Source organism: Mesocricetus auratus, unplaced genomic scaffold (genome assembly GCF_017639785.1).
Source record: "Mesocricetus auratus isolate SY011 unplaced genomic scaffold, BCM_Maur_2.0 Super-Scaffold_100055, whole genome shotgun sequence".
Lineage (NCBI taxonomy): Eukaryota > Metazoa > Chordata > Mammalia > Rodentia > Cricetidae > Mesocricetus > Mesocricetus auratus.
In genome coordinates, this window is record NW_024429232.1 from 1,028,717 (window position 1) to 1,050,630 (window position 21,914).

At 47.1% G+C, this 21,914-nt stretch overlaps 1 protein-coding gene and 1 long non-coding RNA gene across 9 annotated transcripts in view; one reads left to right on the forward strand and one right to left on the reverse strand.

The window, feature by feature from the left end:
* The window catches only part of Trappc9 (trafficking protein particle complex subunit 9), a 456,271-nt gene that overhangs the window by 211,678 nt on the left and 222,679 nt on the right, over positions 1-21,914 (reverse strand). The gene's annotated exons all lie outside the window — the stretch shown is intronic.
* LOC121136240 lies at positions 1,542-11,876 on the forward strand. The gene is made up of 2 exons (XR_005873379.1): positions 1,542-3,581; positions 11,757-11,876. It is a non-coding gene; the product is annotated as an uncharacterized LOC121136240 (long non-coding RNA).

Sequence of the window (21,914 nt, forward strand, 5' to 3'; positions counted from 1 at the left end):
TTCACAGCCATCTATAAGGTAATGGAATCAGCCTATGCTACTCCCTTATAATATAAGGATTGCTGGCCATGCCCTCACTCTACCATTGACCACACGGTAAAGCCCTCACTCAGCCAGCATCCTTGCTGCTCACTCACGGAAAGCAGATATCCAACTACATTTTCAGTGGGTTACAACATGGCTTCCTGAGGGCAAGGACGCTCTGTTGGGTCCTCCAGATGTAGTAGCAACTTGGCCGGGTTTTTTTACACTTCCACTATGCCACCATGCCAACGATCTTACACCCGTGCAGCTGCCTAGGAGGTGAAATGCCCGGCTGGGTTATCATCACCCAGTGCCACAGTATAAATTCCAGAATAAAGACGTCTACGCGCCATCTTGAGAGTGACTGTGCTAATGCAGCCACTCAATCAAGCACAATAAGCTCCACAGTGTGACCATCTGCAGCATAAAAACACCAAGCCAGGCTTTGGATGTGTGAATGCAGCTGTGATGCAGTCTGCCGGGCTACAGAGCCTGTCCAGGTCCTTAACATGCCACCCAATGTGGCTATCCATAAGGTAAAGAAAGACTCCACTGGGTAAAACCATAACCCTCAGGAAAAAGACATCCGCCTAGCTCCCGCTGGGAGACGTTCTGTGGAAGTAAACTGCCCTGATCCTCACGTGCAAATGCATCTGTGACAGGCGGGAGGGTTTGAAAGCCCACCCGCATTCTTAAAGCCCATCACTCCGGGGGGCTTCCAGCACAGGGCTCCATGGTAACACGGTGGCGCACGAAGCTGAGGTCATCCGCCCAGCTTCCAGCTGCGCTTCCACCTACGCACGCGCGCGGAGTAAAACGATCTGCCCAGATCCTGAGTGTACAGATGGAGATGACACATCCATTTCAGATCCCAGATCTTAATACCATCTTAATACCGAGCCACAACAATGAGGTTACCATCAGAGTGAGAGCGCTCCACTCTGCCACCATCCCCAAGATGAGGGTATCTGCCTAGATTCTTACTGCGCAGCCGCCACAATATGACAGTGAAATGATGCTTTTCACTGCACCACCAGCTCCAAAAAAAAATTATCCTGGATCCTTAAAGCCCAGTCGCCACAGCTCATATATCCACAAGATAAAGGTGCTCAGTTGGTCGTACCATCATCCTCAACCTTATTGCACAGCAGTGGCGATACGAATTCTAAATATTCCACTATAACTCCATCCCCTGGGTAAATCCACTTCGATCTGTAGTACGCAGCCACCACAGTGCAGCTGCCCATAGAATTAAAAAAAATGCTCCACAATGCTTCTGTCCCAGATCTTTAGTACACAGTTGTTGCAATGCACAGGATGAGACACGTAGAAACACTATTCCCAGGATAAGATCCTCTTAGGTATTTCAAACACAGCTGCTATGACGCAGTTATCCACAAGGTAAGGGCTTCTGCTGTACCAACACCCCAGGATAAGATCCACTAGAGCATTTGGTGCACAGCCACCACATCATCACAAAATGAGGCATCCTCTTAATTCCTTAGTGCGCAAGCAACAGCAATACAAGGTAAGACGCTCTGAGTTAACAGTGCGCAGCTCTGCTGCGCCACCATCCGCGGAAACAAAAATTACAATGCAGAACCTTAATGCGCCATCAAAACCATTCAAGCTTTCCGCTGGATATCCGTGTGCGACTCCACTGTGCCTCTATCCCAGAGTAAGGACATCGGTTTAGTCACTGAAGTGTAGCCACAAATATGTGTAGTTCCCGAGGACTAGGATGACAAATAGTTGTGCAGGTATTGGCTGGGTAAGGGCATACGCCCAGGTCCCAGCCAGGCTGCTGGAAACCCTCCATGGTTCATCATTGTGCGACGACCACAATGCGCCTATCCACAGGGTAATGGCAAGCCTATATGCCAGCGTCTCCAGGGTAAAAAGATCGGCCAAGCTTCCAGTCGGCTGGCAAGCTGCAGGGTTCTGGGCTCGCAGTTTCCTCAGCGCCGCCCACGCACGAGCTGCACCAACACAGACGTCTGAATTTTTTTCTGCGTCGCCTTCTGCCCATTTCTCAGCCACATCGGTGTGAGAGACCATAAGCAGAAGGCTCCCAACTCCACGGTCCGTCCCGCAGGTCTTCTACACAACCATCTTCAGGGTGCAGGGCTCGGATCTTCCCGGAGAACCGGATCCATTCCGAGAGCCGCAGCAGCGTGCAGATACAAAGTGCGGGCACTTGGATGGGCTACTACATACCGACTACCACTAACACGACCGGATGGGATAAGGACGGTCACCGGGTCCTCCTTGGTCGTGGACACAGAGCCTGGGTAAAGGTTTCCATTCAGCTTCCAGTCTGTTTGCAAGCTGCAGGATTCTGGGCTTGCATTTTCCTCAGCGCCACCCACGCATGAACTGCACCAACAGAGACATCTGGGTATTTTCTGCGTCGTCGTTTGCCTATTCCTCGACCACATCTGTGTGAGAGGTCACAAGCGAAAGACTTCTGACTCCACGGTCCGTGCCGCAGTGATTCTACACAACCATCTTCAGGATATAGAGCGCGGATCTTCCCGGAGAACCGGATCGCCCCCGATCCGATACGGATACAAAGCGCGGAGACTTGGATGGGCTACCACACACAGCCTAACGATAGGATGGGATGAGGACAGCCACCGGGCCTTCCACGGTCGTAGACACGGAGCCACAATAAAGGTGTCCGCTCAGTTCTCAGCCGTGCCGCAGTCTGCAGAGTTAAGAGACGTCTGCCGAGATCTGGTGTGGAGGCAGAAATGACGCAGTCTGCAAAGCGAGCCTGCCCAGACTTCAGTGCGCAGGCGCGACAATGCGGCAATCTGCAAGGTAGAGACACGTTCTGTGGCGCCATCTATCGCGTAAGAAGGACGGTCCAGGTCTTCCATGCGTGGGCACAGAGGCCCCAGTCCACACGGTGAAGCCACACAGGTAATTAGCGTGGCTCCACTGTGGCAGTCATCTTCAGGGTATCGATGAGTTGGGCTTCCCTGAGTCGGCAGGGGAAAAAGTCAACGCAAAAGCTCGGAACGCCATTGCTGTGACAGCCCGGCAATCAGCCGATCTCAGTGCACAGGCGCGGCAATGCGGCAATGCGGCAGAGTGCGCAGTAACTGTGTTCTGTGATGCCACCTAGCGGGTAAGAATGACGGCCCGCATACTCGGTACAGAGCGCAGAGGGGGCAATGAGACCAAGGTGCCCCCTTTGGTGATCGGCCCGTGGCCCCAGTGGGGCAGCATCTACCTGGGTTATCCATGCGGTCATACAGGGTGGTGATGTCCCGCTGGGTCCTCAGGGTGACAGTGTCCACGTAGTAAGACTACGACACAAATGAGTGTCCCACTGGGTCTGTGGGGTGAGGGTGTCCACATAGGTACTTGGTACCAGCAAAAAATGCTCAATGGAAGGAACGTAGCCGGATCCACTGCGGAGCACGGGAGAATCTGGCACTACCACACGGGGCCTTCCCAGAGCTCTCCCTTCTCAGCCCCACCTGTGGAAGATTTGGGCTTCCTCGCTGGTTTGCAGACTTCGGGACGCTAGGGACTGTGCTTTTAAAGTGGTAGGTAATCTGGGCACCCTAGTGATGGGGGCCAGGGGTGACGGGTGTACCCCTACCCAGTGACCGAACAGAACCGACGCTTTAGCCCGGGCCTGGCGATGCTTTGCAGAACCACAAGAGGGACCAAGTCCTCAAAAGCAAGCTTTAAGAAAGCTTCTGGGTTCTATTAACCTGGAAGGCCAAGCAACGGGGTTTCCGAGCACACACCAGAGGGCAGTTAGTGGGTTGTATTACCGGAAAAGCCAAGCAACGGGGTTTTCGAGCACACATCAAAGGGCAATTTGTGACGCACTAATAATTTCTAACCAAAAGATGAGATCTTTAAGTCCCATCTTTTTCTATTTCTAAATATAACAGCAATATGGCATTTTAAGACAAAGGATTTTCATCTTATTTGTTGACCGTGCTGGGGATCATACTAGAGACTATTATGTCACAAAGAACGGAGAAAATGCCCCTGTATCCTGGAAGTTCTTGTTCATTCCTCAGTATTCGCGGAGAAGGGCCTGTTCATATATGAGGAAACAGAAACTAGGAATCACACCAGAACTTTCGGCTAGGAAGAAATTGGGTGGCGATTTTGCGGTTCTGATTGTTTCCTTTTTTTTTTTTTTAATGCGCCTGTGTGGTGGGGAGGTGGCTAATTGTATGTAGTGATAGATTTGGGACTTATAACAATGCTTGCAGGGTTGCTTCCTGCCTACTGGTGGTCAGTTATATGACCCCGGCAAAAGTTCTGAGGTTGAAGAGTTGTTTGATTGACAGGAGGCTCCTTTTGTTCTCTGGAGTTTTAAATACTAATTGTTAATTTGCATCTGCCTTCAGATCATAATAGAATGTAGTTAAAACTTGCTGTAACTAACATTGCCTTGTAAAAGACAAACTATGCGGACTAATATAATTCAAAATGATGGTTTCTCTCAAAGTTTACAGCCCCATGTTAACCTTAATTTTTAAAACTGTATTGTGTGTGTGTGTGTGTGTGTGTGTGTGTGTGTGTGTGTGGTATTTTTTTGTTCCAGGCTACCCAAGTGAAAATAAAAGAAAGATGTAATAGATGTGTGTAAACTTAATTGAAAACCCTTATTTGAGCATCAGTGAAATTGAAAGGCCCATATATATGTGAAGTCAGAATCTGCATTGGCATTTCTTGAAAATGTGTTCAAAAAGTGAAATACCCCCCCAAAACTAAATAAACAGAAGAGCAGATATGGAATGAACATGCTTCCTGCCTTGGTGGCCAAGCACACATTCCCTTATTCTGGTTTGGTTTCATTTATTCCCAGCTTCATGTGTCTCCTCAGCCTTTAGATCATGAGATGGTGAAGCTGGGAATGGAGGGAAAGGCCCTGGATGACTGAAGAGAGGCATGCAGGAGAGGAGGCATTGGCTCATTAGACACAGAAAGTCTGTGGCTCACTTCTTGAGCGGTTCTGTGATGACTTTGTGATGTGCAGGCTGTGGCTGGATCCCCATGTCCCTGGGGTGCCCATTTCATTGAGTTGTAACACAATGTTTCTTATGAGGGAGCTATCTTGTTCACTAGGAGTTACCAGGAGGACACAGTGCTGACAGTCAATAGCAAAACATGGGAGGGGGGTGTTTCTACCCTCCTAGCAAGAGATGGCAGCCTGGCTGGTGAGAATATGGCTTACGGGGAATCCAAGAGGCCCTCTTCTGCATCTCTCCTTCCCCAGTACCTCCCCTACTTCTGGACATCCTCTTTCCAATAAAGACCCTACAGTAGTAGGCTTCCCATTTCCTCACTGACTCAATGGCACAGGGATAATTAGTGACAGCACCCACAGGCTTCATTTGCAGATCTCCAGGGAAAGGGTGACTACTCAAACAGTGTCTGACACATAATAAACACTCCATGAACATATGGCAAATTGACAAATGAATTGGAAATCCATTCTGAACAGTCAGCTCTTTGGAGCCCTCAACTAATGCTGCTGAATGTGTCTCCTCTATTGCCCCTCTGTCATTATATATGATCTCAGAACCATAAGAACAACCCTTTTTGCTGGAGGTACCATGCCTTCCTTATCTGGGACCATGTCTTACGAAGGGCACCCCTGTGTACCCTCTCTTTCTGCCTTTCTCTTGTGGACATCAAGACCTCCTTCCCCAGATTAGCTCATCCAGATGCCTTCTAGACTTAAGTTCTACTGAGGCAACTCTTCCCAGTTTCTCTCCCCACTCCTGAGCTAGCCCTGTCCCTTGGTAACAATATCTCAGTGGCTGGAACTGCCCCCCAAGTGGACAGGGGCTCTGGGAAGGAAATGTCTTGCACTCAGTAATACTTCTGCCACTACCCCTAAATCCTACCCCTTCTTCTCCCACACAGTGAGACAGACACTCCACTGCCTCCATCTTGAGTGGCAGGGGGCTCCACTCTAGCCTATCCCTAGGATGGGAAGGACAGGGGAAAGAGTAACTCACCGGGTCAAATCAGTTTGTAATTATTATTTAAAAAGAAAAAAAAGTCTGATACCCAGATCAAAAGAAAACACAAAGGACAAAATGCTTAGTGGGTAAATAATGGGGTGAGCTCAACCTTCAGAACAAAGTCAAGGCTACTCTGAGTACTTCCTTGCCTTCTCATCTGGGGCCTGAACAAAGGGCAACAATGCCATCCAAGCCAAGGTCTGCATCCCAGAAAATGAACCAGGCTTGCAGTTTGTTCTCACTGTGCATCCCAGGACAGCTGTAAATAAAGTGGCACCTCAGAAACCTACCCCAGAGCCGCTGTTGGACTTATCTGAGGAGTAGGATGATAACTACCACAGTCCTGGCTGAGGGACATGTCTTATAGCAGCTGTCCCGACAGGAAACAAGTTGAACTGGGCCAGTCCATGAGGTTTCACGGGTCCAAGGCACATGCAGATGCTCAAAATATCAACCTATCTTCTTTCCTCCCCTTGTAGTAGTTCCCTGCATCCTTATAGCCCCTCAGCATCTGGCCCAGAGTTCAGTCGTCAGAAGCATTTGCTGAAGCCCGTCTCAGACACATGGACACTGCCCCAAGGAGGAGTTCCTGCTCTGAGTCTACAGACTCTGGAGGGTGACAATTCCAAGATACTATAAAGAACTACAGGAGGAACAGCCAGTGACCTTCCTCAGAGGAGGCTTGTGCTATGGTATGCCTCAGGCAGGAACCACACCAAACAGCTGCCCCTTCCTCCACTCAGCTGTCAAGCCCAGAGCTGGCAAACACGCAGTAACTGCACAGTGTTAGACCCATGTCAGTCCTCTTGGGGGCCATTCCTTCTTATATTTGCATATCATATCCTCAGTTCAGCTTCTACTACAGACCAGGCATGGGGTTAGGTACTGAGAGGAATAGCACATTACAAAGGAATAGCCTGTCTCCAGCTATTAGCAGCAAAGACTCCTTGAGTGGCCCCTTGTGATGAGTGGACCCTGTTATAACAAGCAGGCACCAGGTTGGCAGCAGGTAGGAAAGGGCACTCAATGCCTGTGAGCAGAGAAGAGTGTCGGGAGGAGCAGTGTCCTGGTCCCAGGCAAGAGATAAGCATGTGCCAGCGCTCACAGCCATGATAAGGGGCAGGGCTGGCCAGGTAAGGAGGCAAGGGGACTGGGAAATTCTGGTGGACTTTACTCTGAGAGAAATGAAAAGGCATGAAGAGCCAAGTGCTTGGTTTGCAAAATAGAAGAGAAAGACAATTACATATACATGTGTGTGAACGTGCATGTGAACTGATCAATCATATATAAATTACATAGCAAACTTTCTCTGGGTAGTATCTGAGTCACTGATTCATAAGTGTGTAAGGAAGTGGGAAGGTCAAGAATTTAATCCACTCCAATCCTCTGTTCCTAAATAAGGAAAGTGAGGCGCAAAACAACTAGTTCCTTCACAGTCATCCCAACTACTGCATAGCTATCTGGAAGCTCAGAATGAAAAGCCAGGCTGTACATATCCAGCCTGGCTGCCCCGTGGCCCCTAGTGGCCCCCAGTAGCTCAGTTGTTGTCATACTCCTTGGAGCCAGGTAGTCTCAATCCATGGATGAGCAGGGCTTGATCCCTGTGCTCTAGTCACTGACCTCCCCTCCCCTGAGTGGGGGTGGTGGCACATGCCTTTAATCCCAGTACTCGGGAAGCAGAGGCAGGTGGATCTCTGTGACTTCGAGACCAGCCTGGTCTACAAGAGCTAATTCCAGGACAGGCTCCAAAGCGACAGAGAAAGCCTGTCTGGAAAAAAAATTTTAAAGGGAAATTGGGTCTGGTCCTAACAAACAGGAGTTGTCGTTCCTGAAAATTCTAAAGAGGGCTGACATAGTTCAGTCAGGACAGTGTTTGTTGTGCACTGAGGAACTGAAGTCTATCTCTTACTCTTTTGGGAGGAGAGGTGAGGGCGACCATTTGCTGCTCTTGTCCTAACCCAGGTACAGTTCCCAGTACCCTCATGTAATTCCATGTAATTCCAGTTCCAAAGGACTGGACATTTTCTGCTGGCCTTCATGCGTAGTAGGCACATATGTGGTACACATGCATACATGCAGGCAAAACATGCATACACGTAAAGTAAGAAAATGAACTTTAAAAAAAATGTCTTGAAATGGCAACACAGCCTTCTAATCTCAGTGCTGGGGACATGGAGACCTCCCCTGGAGCTCACTGGCCAGACAGCCTGGCCTACTTGGCAAATTCCAGTGAAAAAAATCCTATCTCAGACAAACTAGATGACAACTCAGGATGGCCTTTAGCCTCTAAATGCAAGTGTATGCGCATTTGGGTGTGCGCGGACACGCGCACACACACACACACACACACACACACTCTCTCTCTCTCTCTCTCTCTCTCTCTCTCTCTCTCTAAAGAGAAAACAGGCTGTATTTAAGTAAATAAGAATGAAAGACACAGGCACTCTTCACTGTGTTCTGCATGTACAGAAGGTATTAGGGACAGTGGGATGGAACAGACCATCCAGATTAGCATCTAGCATAGTGCCCTACACAAATTGTGGGGTGGGGCAACCAAATAAATCTCTCAAAACAACTGTCTCCTTATTTGCCAATCCATAACCTTTCAACCTGAAAGTATGGATCACATGTCACGTCTTGGATCACAAAGCCCTGCTTCCTACTCTAATGAATACTGGGGGTGGATCATTACAAGCTTGCTTGGTAGATTCAGCACAGAAGCCTTGTGAAAATGAATGACACTTAAATCCTTCAGGCTGAACATGCCTTGTGTGTCCCTGAAAACCTGCCTCTAGTCTGCACTGTGTTGCAAGCAGAGGGCTTAGACAACAGTAGCTCTAATCTTTCTGCTTCTAGATGAACCCAGACTGTGGGCAAAACCAGCAAGAAACAAGACAGGAGAATAAATATGGCCAAAAAAGAAGAGGTACAACCCAGATAGGCTGAGCTTTGTCCTTCCACGGGGAAGCCCTCTCCCCACAGCCCTCTATGGCCCTGGCCTGGAGGTCTATAGGGCCCCCTAGCAATTGTCAGCTGTGGTCAATTGCTTCACCACCTCACGCCTCCCACCACTAGAATTTTTGAAAAGAATGCCTTTATTTAGTTTTGGCATGCCCCCTCTGATGATGTCACCAGTTTCTGAAAAGAATCCTACAGGTTCCATCCAATGAAAGCTCCCTTTTCTGTTATTCCCCAGCTTGAACCTCAGGCTACCTCTGGAACTTGGAAAAGGGGGGGTCAAAAGCATAAAGGACGTGCAAGGCAACACAAAGCCATGAACACAGCTAGCAGGGGTACTAGCGGACTGGGTGGGCCAGAACACCCAAACCACATAATTCTCATGTTGTGAGCCCGCCCGCACATGTTGAGTGGGACTCCTGGGACAAGGGTGAGAACCTTCTATATGAACTGAGGGCAAAGCACAGATGGAAACCCACTGGTGGCGATGCACTACATGCATGTGAGAACAAGGCAGGACACTTTGTCTTGAAAAGTTATCAATGTGGCAGATTAATGCACAGAAAGCGGAGCGCAGATGAAACTCCCTAAAATATTTATGACGTTCGAGTGATTTTTTTTGAACAGAAGCAAGTTTTCCCTGTGCACACTGGCCCATTTCGTCAAAAGAACTCTTTAATAAGGCAACTCCTGCAGGAGGCTCAGCACGGTGTCACAGTAGGATGTGCTGGGGTGTTTCATAAGATATTCAAGACTCTCTCTGGGAAGGAGGAAGCCCTTTTCCTTTATCAACCTGGCCATTTTCATAACCAGAGAAGTAATAACAGAGCGGATGGACAGGAAACTTCTGTTTTTGCCGTAAGGGAAAAAGGCAGGGGAAAATTCTGGGTGATAACAATAGTACCATATATTAAACCTGACATCATATGTCCAGTGGTAGGCAGCTCCAGATGCTACAAAGTAGCTTTGTCCTGGCCTCGGTGTTAAAAGTCCTCTAGGAGTCCCCTTCCTTCCCTCAAATATCACCAATGTCACAAGCAAGACTCAGGCTGGTCTGACTGAGTTCTCTGCGGTTCTGCGGTGCCTCCAAGACATTGCCTTGTTTTTTTAGTTGCTTATAAACAGTCTTCACCAACTTCCCCTCACTTGTTTCTTACCAATCACTCACTCAATGCACATTTACTGAGCACCTATATTTCAGATCTTAGGACTGGGGTCCTGTGCAAGACTATTTGTGCAGCGGTGAGATGAGTTAGAAGAGAGAGAGTGGTGTGACATGGGTAGAACTCAGACCCGCTGGCCAAAGGACCTTTATTTTAGGAAGAATGAGACAGTACCATATGGGGCAGTGGGTGCCAGTGTCTTAGAGGATGGTGCCTACTTCCAGACCCACAGCAGGGTGAGGGTACATTGGGAAAGTCTCAAGACACAGAAAGAACATGTGTAAACTGTTGAGGGTGTCTCAAGTCTGCACAGGGAGAGGCTGTGGATGAGGACCCCAAGCGAGGTCTCTGTACACCCAAGACAACAAGGCCATGCCTCCTAATAGTGCCACTCCCTATGAGACTATGGTGGCCAATTACATTCAAGCTTCCTGGCCCGTAAGCTTGTAACAATATCATAATGCAAAATGCACTTAGTTCAACTTCAAAAGGTTCCATAGTCTATCAGTCTCAATAATGTTCAAAAGTCCAAAGTTCAAAGTCTCTTCTGAGATTCATGCAATCTCTTAACTGTAAACCCCTGTAAAATCAAAACTGAAAAGTAGATCACATACTTCCAATATATAATGCACAGGATATACATTACCATTCCAAAACATAGGGAACAGAGCATAGTAAGGAAATACTGGACCAAAGCAAGACCGAAAAACAACTGGGCAAACTCCAAACTGCATCTACATGCCTCATGTCAAAGGCCTCTTCAGATCCCCCTCTCCTTTCAGCTTTGTTGACTGCAATGCACTTTTTTCTCCGGGACTGGTCCCATGCCCTATTAGCAGCTCTCCTTCAGCAGATATCCCAGAGCTCTAGCATCTCCAACAGCTTGGGTTCTCCAAGGCAATCCAGGCTTCAACTTCACAGCTTCACGAAATGACCTCTCTAGGCCTCACATTCAGAGACACCCATGACACATGCTGGAGCTGCAGCTCCTGTGGAAATCTGAGTCCCGAGGATTAAAAGTCACACATCACAGCCTCTTGAGGGAAAATTCCAGAGTCCCTTTTTTCTATCCTTAACTTCATAATCGCATGGCCGAAGCCGCCAAGTTTTGCTTACTGGGGCTGGAACATGGCCCACTTGTTCAATTGCATCTTCATCGGCTTTCTGTCCTTCATTGCCTAAACTTGGTTGACCTGAAACTGGATCTCTAGACCAGACTGGCCTCAAACTCAGAGATCTGCCACTCTCTGCCTTTACAGTGCTTGGATTAAAGGTGTGTCAACCATATCTAGCTCTAAGCTTTTCTTCAGTTCCTTTTCACAAGTTGGAAACTTAGCTGGGTGGGATCTTACCCTAAGGTCACCACTCCCTTTTTTCCATTTCTTAATTCATTTGTCTTCTTAAACACAGAATTTATCTCTATTTCACTTCCTGGTGCCTCTTTTCTCAATCTGTACATTTTTATTTGCTCAGCATGCTCCTTTTCATTATAAATCTTCATTAAAGTTAACACTAATAACCATACAACAGAGTCTATACTAAGCTATTTTGAAATTTCTTCTGCCAATGGAATTAATCCAAAACTCTTCACTTTTATCCTCAGGTAGACTCTTCAAACAAGGGCAAAAAGCAGTTACATTCTTCACCAAACTGTCACAGGAACGATTTCTGAAACCTCTTGAGCCAGTTCCCCACAGTTCAAATAACTCTTTGGACCACTGTCTTCCATGTTCCTACTAGTATGTTCCCCTCCTCCTCCCTCCCCTCCCCTCCCTTCTCCCCTCCTCCCCTCTCCCCTTCCTTCATTAGAAGGCAACAGGAAGTAGACTAAGTGCCATACTGAGCAAAGCTGGAGCAAAAGAGACCTCTAAGCCTGGTGCCACAATGACACACTTCCTCCAAAAAAGCCATGCCTACTTCTACAAGGGCACATCTCCTAATAGTGATTAGAGAGTGAATAGGGAGAGGAGGGGGAGGGGAGGGGTGGGGGAGGGGAGGGAAAGGGAGGGGAGGAAAGAGACAGATTGGACAGTCCTCTGAGGAATGGCAGCCAAGATTGTTGTGGTAGTTATGATAGAAAGTGACACTATTAGGAGGTGTAGCTTTGTTTGCTGGAGTATGGCCATGTTAGAGGAAGTGTGTCACTGTGGGGGCAAGGTTTGAGGTTTTCTATGCTCAGGATACCACCCAGTGTGACAGTCAAATACCTGTTGCCTGCAAGATGTAGGATTCTCAGCTACTACTCCAGCACCATGTCTATCTGCACGCCACCTTGCTCCCCATCATGATGATAATGGCCTGAACCTCTGAAACTGTAAGTGAACCACCCAATGAAATGTTGTCTTTATAAGAGTTGCCATGGTCCTAGTGTCTCTTCAGGGCAATTGAAACCTTAACAAAGACAGTTGTCTTCTGGCTTGTGTGCATGCACACACATACATGTACACACTTATGTGTTACATACAGCTGCATATACATATACACACACAAAGAAGTAAAGTTGGTCCCTAAGGATCTCTCATATATTTGAGCATCACAGACACACTTCTGTTGATACTACTACTCCATCTTATAGCTTGCTTTAGAAAACTGAGGTAGAAAGGAGGGAGTTAGGCAAACACTCCAGAAGGGATTATTGATAATCACAGCAGAGATTTTAGGATGGTACAGATCCCTCCAACTCACACAGTGGGACCCTCCAAATGCTACTGCCTCTTACTAAAACCCTCTGAGTTCATGCTGATAGATGCCCAAGAAAATGGAGATGTTCTCCAGTCTTGAGTTAGATGTAAAGTATACTCCCACAACAGAAATTATGGCAACTCTGGACTTAAGTGAAAATTCCGCAACTCATAATATGGCATAATTTCATTCCCTTATTTACCAGAAAAACAAGCACAGCCAGGCCTAAGCTGAAAGTGATGAATGAAGTAGGTACTCTGCCAGCTCCCTCCTTCATTAGCATTTGCCTGATTTGCAAGCTTCTGAGTTAATTAATACAATATGGAGCATTCTCCCAGAAAATGATTTTAAATGGATTTTGGCTTTTCATATTTTCATCTGCACACAGCTCTACTGCAGCGCCTTCATCGGCCATGCATGTACCTGCCTACCTGTTCAAGCATCCCTACCTGTTCAAGTATCTCTACCTGTTCAAGCATCCCTACCTGTTCAAGCATCCCTACCTGTTCATACATACCTACATCCACCATCTACTCCTCCCCTAGCCATACATACATGCATACATACATACATACATACATACATACATACATACATACACACACCCATCTACTTACTCATCTACCCATCCACCCACCCATCCATCCATCAATCCATCTTCCAACCCACCTAACTACCTATCTACTCCCCCACCCACACGTACATACATTCATTCACTCATCTATCCATCTTCCCAACCTCCCACCCATCCATAACTCCATCCACCCACACATCCATCAGTTTGTCCACTACCTATCTACTCATCTATCCATGTATCTTCCCTATCTAAAGATCCAGCTACTTATCCACATATCCATTCATCCGCTACATCCATCCCTCTAGTCAATCAAGATGTGTGGGATACATGCTATCAACAAGTTTTGTGGAAGATCCTGAGGACACCTAGGTGGAAACAGGAGTGGAGAGCAGCGAAAGAACAAAACGTTCTGTTACATCAGAAGTGAAGTGGTCATCAGGAAAGTGCACTGAGCAGACATCCATGGACCACGCCTGAAAGGACAGAGTATATCAACGTGTGACAGCGGCATGTGAAAGAGAAATGGCACAAACCAAGGAGGTATATTGTGGTTGCAAGAGCAGAAGCCTAAGCAAGGCTCCTAGGATTTCAAAGGATTGGTGCTCCCAACAACTGAACAGCAGCATGGGCAATGCTACTTCTCAGAGGGTGAGAGGTTTGCTTGAGCCAGGGCTGAGGAAAGAAAAGTGGGAAGGACACTTGAAGCCTGTATATGGGAAGGACAAAGCCTGAGTGTGGGAGCACGGTGATTGGATGTGAGAGCATGAAGCCTGGGCTTGGGAGCATGGGCTCTACTAAATCACAGGGAGGAACGGTTAAAGCTCCAGGAGAAGGCATGTGGATGAGGAAAGACAGACAACAGAATTGCTGCCATGACCCAGGAGAGTGGCAGAGCCCAGCCAGGGTAAGAGCTGCTACAGCAGTGACGGCATGGCAGAACAGAATTCGGAGATTTTCCTGCCAAAGGTGTAGCCATAGGCACACAGGAGACTCATCTCCAGAGGTAAAACTGTGTGCCTGCGCTATTGCAGGCCTGAGGGCTCTAATGAGGAATCTTTATACCTTCTAAAAGGCTGCCTCTGCTGAGCTTTGGCTCCTTCCAAAAGAGGCCAAGTGGCAAATTAGATGCAGTCCTATCTGGCTGTCTCTCAAGGTACCTCCCATGACCTGTACCCTCAGGTGACACATTCCCCTGACTATAACTGAACATGGTAAAAGTAGCAGGATACCTGTAACTGAACAAGCTCCCACCTCACAGGAGTCTCTCTCCTGCACCGTGACACAGGAAGTCGTAGATCCCTGGGAAGTCCCAACATGGCAGACTCTACACGTAACATCAAGTCAAGAGCTATCTTTAGCAGACAGCATCTAGCAAGTAAAGTTTTTATGTCACAGACAGAAAGGAACAGGATGTGACCAACAGTGTAGGAAAGCTGGAAACACTGGGTTCTGGCTGCATCCATTGCCCTAGCAACACCTCAATTGCAGCCTTGTGAGATCCGATCTCAGGACCCAGCTAAGAGACCTGAGAGCTGCCCCATAAACACTAAACAGAAGCGGATCTGTGTTTCTCTGAATATGAAGTCCACACTAACTTGAGCAAAGCCATAGGTAGCTAACGTATTTAGTATATCAGAGAAAGAGCAGAACAGTCCCAAGACCTGCTCTGTCCTAGCTTCTGAGGCTGAAATAGAGAGTGCTGAGATCCAAGGCAATCAAACACAGTATCATTTGCCCAGTGCACATACTGGGTGTTTGCTGAGTGTGAACATGGAAACATTTTCCCAAGCCCTTTAAATCTTCATTTCCATTCTGTATACTGAGCATGACTCATGCTCACACTTGTCAATCTGCATCTCCCTGGCGATGTCAAGGCAGATCCTCAATGTTGGCCTCCACACTGAATTGCCTGTCCCCACCTTAAGCTTGACTCCCCCCAGACTTGCCTACCCATAAATAGCCACCGTCTGTGTTGCTGCTGGTCAGCACCTCTCACACGGCCACTCCTTTGTCCTTTGGAAACATACTTCGGAGACAAGCAACAACACCATGGCCATGGTGGCCGTCTGTCATCCCAGCTCCAGCCTGAGCTCACAGCTGCTGCCAACTGGCTTCCCGCTGCCACAGTCTGCCCTCTTCCACTTAATCTCCAGACTCCAGCCAAAACAGCTATTTTCTTAAGTGAAATTGCAAATTTTAGTCTTACTTAAAACCTTCCCTGGCATCTACTGCCTCTTGATCAAATGAAGTCGCTTGACCCCTGAGTAGCCGATCCTGCGGCTCTAGATGAGCTAAGTCTACTTCCTCATCTCCCCTTGCAAACAGCCACAGCCCCTTTGGGCCAGGCACTTCCAGGAGCTGGGACATAGTGTTTCCTATATTGGCTAAAATATCTCCCGTCTTCGTACATCTCAACCTTAGCATCAATCCCTGGGAGAGGCCTTCCCTACATGATATCCCTTTTCTTGCTGTGCACAGCAAAATTACTCAGCAGAAAACAATGTATACATCTGCTATTTGCACTGATGCCTTCCCAATCAGCTGCCTAAGAATCTAAGTGGAGGCTGTCACCTGCCTAATGCTCTACAGTAAAACTAGCATGAAGCCTGGTCCCTGGGGTCCTGGGGCACTTTCACAGGATGGACTGACTCCTTTGGTTCCCAGGAAGAGTATAGGTGAAGTTACCTAAGGGACACTAGAAGGCCTGAGTAGGAGCTCTCAACCTAACTTCTTCCCTTAGATAGGTCCCAGTGCACTCTGGTCTGGCCCTCTCCAGGATGTGGGTATCCTCAAGATTCAGGGAAAAGAAAGTCAACCACCCATGTTGCTCTGTACCGTTCTCAGAAGTTCACACCCAGTCTGTTTGATTAACCCCACAGTTCTGGAGGTCAGGAGTGCTAAGACCAGGGTGATCCAAGAATGGTAGCAGGGCTGGATGTTGGAGGCTTCTGGACACTTCAGAGCAGCATCAGTCTACCAGTCTTGCTGGCTTCTAGAAGCCCTGAAACTCTGGGGTTGGGCCCTTTCTTGGCTTCACTCTACCTGCAGCCTTCACTGCCATGGCACCTGCTGTCTGTGACCCCTGTGCCTCTCTCTTCTGACTACTCAGGTGATCACTTTAGCCCACCTGCATAATCCAGAGTCAGCTCCCTTGCCTCTGGTATGACAGAGTCAGATCACCCAAGTCTGTGGGAGGCCACATATTCACGGAGTCCAGGGATGATAACCTCTTTGGAAGAGTCTTCTCCATGTAACACAATGCCCCTCACTCACTTGGCCAAAGTGAATTTCTAGCACCAATCCTGACATCTCAGGAGAGAGAGCTCTCAAGCTCTCTGCTAAGTTGGAAGTCAGTGAAGAGGGCCAGTCTGCAATGCCTGGTGGCAGTGCTATGGCTACCTTTGTGGCTGAGCTTCCAGAGCATTAAACAGTGACATCAAGGGTCCTCAGGTTTAAATCTTCCGATTTGTGGAGAAAAAAAAACCCCTTTCCTCTGAAGGCACGTTCTTGATAAAGTCGTAGGGCCTCAGTGCATGCCAAATGTGTGGATCTGCGTTAAGTCATAGATGCTGTTTACACATCTTAGAAACAGAGGTCTAGGTACCCCTCATTGCCTCCCCCAAGAAGGAGAGCAGTGGTTCTCAACCTTCCTAATGCTGTGACACCTTAATACAATTGCTCATGTTGTGGTGACCCCGCCAGCCATAAAATTATTTCATTGTTACTTTGTAACTATAAATTTGCTACTGTTATGAATCACAATGTAAGTATCTGTTATGAGGGATATATAACATATGGGCCCTGTGAAAGGGTCGTCTGACCCTCCCCAGAGGTCATGACCCCACAGGTTGAGGACTGCTGGGGTAGAGAGAGGCGAAGGAGGAGCAGCAAAGCGTGCTAAGGCACAATGGTGGCGTGTGACACGGCAGTGGGTGTTAGCATATGGCAGGCCATCCAGAACCAAGAGAGCTGACCGGAGCACACTGAGAGGTTGGAAAGTGTGTGAGGCTCAGAGGGACGGGCTTTGAGGTCAGGAGAAGACATCTGCAAGCGAGTAGAGAAGGAAAGAGCATACAGGTTAGCACTGCTGGAAAATCTCTGGCTCAGGTCATCTGGAGGAGGGCGCTGTTCCTTCAGAAGGCCTGACAGCATTCACGTTTGAGTAAGGCTGACGGGCAGCAGGACGTGGGGAAAGGAACCGACTGGTGGTGGCTTTCCAGTTGAGTGTATTTGTTGTATCCTACCTTGTTTAGACGATGGAACTGGGGTGGAAAGACAATGTCAAGGGCTCCTGGTTGCAATGCAGAAGAAGGCAGAGAAGAAAAGAAACGAGAGTGGCTTTAGACCATCCTTGGGGTCTGTATTAGTGTTCAAGTGAAGGGAGAAGAGGCCTATGGTGGCTCCTCTGACACACTTGACTAAGACAGTCTGTGGGCATCAGATACATGAGAAGAAATGGCCCCATTTTAGAACTGGTTTCACCAGCAGCAGACTACAAAGCAGCCAAATGGCTAGCCAGCCCCACTGTCACCCACATCAAGGATCCGTCTGAGGAGAAGAGGATCCACACTCTCATTGTGACATTTGCACAAATGTTAATACTTCAAACGCACAAAAGCTTCAAGATAGGGTTCAATTTAGTCTGCAGCTAAATACCAGAAGCACAATAATCCTCAAATTAAATGACATCATCTGTCAAAACAGTGACTTCCTAATTTGAATTAAGGCACTGTGGAATTTTATTTGGAAAAGAAACATTTAATTAAGATGGTGTATTCTGCCAGAGCAGACTCGGCAAAAGCAGCCACTCAGTCTGGGCAGCTACTGAGGCTCTCCACCAGACAGTCGTCGTGGCAAGGACATGCAGGGAAGTCCTGGTCACCTACGAGTGCACCAGTGGAGACCTAATTTCTGTGTGCAGTGGTGACCAGGCCTAACATTCACAGGGTATTTCTCAGACGGAGCTGGATACCAGGTCTCCTGACACAGTAGGGCACAGTGGGTCTCAGGCCAACTCAGCAGCCATGGCCATGCCTCCACGAAGTCAGCATTCAGACTTACCCTAGCTTTATTTGTAACCAAAGAGCTAAATTCTTAGCTCTCCCTACTGGGCTAAGAATTAAAGTGATGGTATCTAAGTTTTCTTTTTCTTATTGCTACAATAAGTACTTCAATAAAAACACCCATAGACAGGAAGCAGAGAGTGACAAATGTTGCTGCTGCTCAGCTCTTTCCCTGCTTCCACCATCCAGGATCCCAACTGGGGAATGGTGCGACCCATAGTGGGTGGGACTTCTTATCTCAGTTAATATAATCAATACAATATCTCAAGGCACGATGAGGGGCTAGTATCCCAAGTGATTCTAGATCCTGTCATGTAGTATCATACCCTGTGCCACATAGAATCTCACTAGGTCTCCTAGCCAGGCAGTGAGCACCTCAAAAGAAAAGGTCGCGGTGAGTGCATAGCCCAGTTTGAGGAAGCATGGCTTTTATCTGAGATGCATGGGTATTCCGTGAACACTCCATGAGTGACATAAACTAAAATCTTGAACCTCCGTGACCAATTTATTTAAAGGAAGTAGGTATATCATTGAAGTCCTCCCTCTCTCTCTCTCTCTCTCTCTCTCTCTCTCTCTCTCTCTCTCTCTCTCTCTCTCTCTCTCTCTCTCTCTCTCGAAGTCATTTTATAGTTCTTTTGCTTACTTATTTTTGAGACAGCTTCTCATGAAGAAGACCAGGCTGACCTCAAACTCACTATGTAACTAAGGGAGATATTGAAATCCTGATTCTCCTGCCTCTAGTTCCTGACTCCTGCGATCATGGGCATGAACCATAATGCCTAGTTTTTGCCATATTGGGGGTCAAACCCAAGGCCTTCTGAATGCTAGGCACTCATTCTACAAACTAACCTGTATCCCAGCTTTATCTCACATTCCACTCATCATCTACAAGATGCTTTGGGTTTTAAAAGTATTTCTGCCATAACTAGAAGTGGTATTCCTACATGGATGATGCAGTCTGAGTCTGTGACTATAATAATAAATAAAACCCCAGCTCATGAGTCTGTATTGGCTGATGTGTCAGGTTCTTGCCAAAAATAAGGTCCTAAGACTGTATGAACCAAGATAGTTTTAAGCTAAAGTCACAAATTCCAAGGCCTAAATTCACCTCTATTATGAAAGTAGAAGTGATATTATGACTTTTGTTTCTTTTGTATTATTATTTACTTTAGAAATAATCTTGTTTCTCATGTCAATCCCAGCTCCCTCTCCCTCCTCTCCTCCTCCTCCCTCCCCACCAGGTCCCCCAGTCCCCCACCCAATCTCCAGTCCAATCCCCAAGGAGGGTGAGGTCCTCCATGGTGGATCTCCAGTAACTGTCATTTCATCCAGGGCAGTGCCTAGGCCCTGCCCCAAGAGTCCCAGCTGAGAGAGCCTCCCATATTGTGGCATGGGCACTCAAAGTCTATTTGTATGCCAGGAATAAATACTACCCAAGGCCCCATAGATTATCTAGGCCTCCTCACTGACACCAACTGACACAGCCATCAATCTGGAGTCCAAGAGCTCCCCCTTGTTCAGGTCAGCTGTTTCTGTGGGATAAACGAGCCCACTCCTAACTCCTTTGTCCATCAGTCCTCTCTTTCTGACACTGGATTCCAGGAGCTCAGTTCACTGTTTCTCTATGGGTATCTGCCTCTGCTTTCATCAGTCGCTAGATGAAGGTTCTGTTTCCTAGACTCTTTGGCAGTGGGATTGTATGCTGGCACTCCCCTGATTCATGTCTAAAATTCGTAAATGAGTGAGTACATACCATGTTTCTCTTTTTGTGACTGGGTTACCTCACTCAGTATGGTTTGTCCTAGTGCCTTCCATTTCCCTGCAAATTTCAAGATTCCATTGTTTTTTCCACTGAATAGTACTCCATTATGTAAATGTACCACATTTTCTCTATCCACTCTTCAGTTGAGGGGCATCTAGGCTGCTTCCAGGTTCTGGCTATTACAAGTAATACTGCTATGAACGTAGTGGAACAGACATCCTTGTTATATGAATGTGCATCTTTTGGGTATATGCCTAAGAGTGGAATTGCTGGGTCTTGTGGTAGACTGATTCCCATTTTCCTGAGGAATCTCCATACTGATTTCCAAAGTGGCTGTACAAGTCGGTACTCCCACCAGCAGTGTAGGAGTATTCCCCTTTCTCCACATCCTCTCCAGCATAAATTGTTGTTGGTGTTTTTTATTTTAGCCATTCTGACAGGAGTGAGATGGTATCTCAGAGTTGTTTTGATTTGCCTTTCCCAGATGTCTAGGGATGTTGAGCACTTTCTCAAGTGCCTCTCAGCCATTTTAGACTCCCCTGTTGAGAATTCTCTATTTAGTTCTGTACCCCACTTTTTAATAGGATTGTTTGGTGTTTTAGAGACTTGCTTCTTGAGTTCTTTCTAAATTTTGGAGATCAGCCCTCTGTCAGATGTGGGGTTAGTAAATATCTTTTCCCATTCTGTGAGCTGCCTTTTTGTCATGTTGACTGTGTCCTTTGCCTTACAGAAGCTTAGTTTCAGGAGGTCCCATTTGTTAATTGTTGATCTCAGTGTCTGTGCTACTGGTGTTATATTCAGGAAGCGGTCTCCTGTACCAATTCGTTGAAGTGTATCTCCCACTTTCTCTTCTAAGAGTTCAGTGTGGTTGGATTTATGTTGAGTTCTTTGATCCATTTGGACTTAAGTTTTGTGCAAGGCGATAGACATGGATCTATCTGCAGTCTTCTGCATGCCAATATCCAGTTATGCCAACACCATTTGGTGAAGATGCTTTCTTTTTCCAATGTATATTTTAGCTTCTTTATCAAAAATCAAGTGTTCGTAGGTATGCGGGTTAAAATCAGGGTTTTCAATTTGGTTCCATTGGTCTACCTGTCTATGTTTGTGCCAATACCAAGCTGTTTTTAGAACTACAGCTCTGTAATAGAGCTTGAAGTCAGGTATGGTGATGCCTCCTGAAGTTCCTTTATTGTATAGGGTTGTTTTGGCTATCCTGGGTCTTTTGTTGTTTCCATATAAAGTTGATTGTTGTTCTTTCAAGGTCTGTGAAGAATTGTGCTAGGATTTTAATGGGGATTGTGTTAAATCTGTATATTGTTTTCGGTAAGATTGCCATTTTTACTATGTTGATCCTACCTATCCAAGACCATGGGAGATCTTTCCACCTTCTGGTGTCTTCTTTGATTTCTTTCTTTAAAGACTCAAAGTTCTTGTGATACAGGTCTTTCACTTGTTTGGTTAGCATCACCCCAAGGTATTTTATATTGTTTGTGGCTATTGTAAAGGGCAATGTTTCTCTGATTTCTTTCTCAGCCCTTTTGTCGTCTGTATATAGTAGGGTTACTGATTTTCTTGAGTTGATCTTGTATCCTGCCACTTTGCTGAAAGTATTTATCAGCTGCAGGAGTTCCCTGGTGAAGTTTTTTGGGTCACTTATGTAAACTATCATACCAT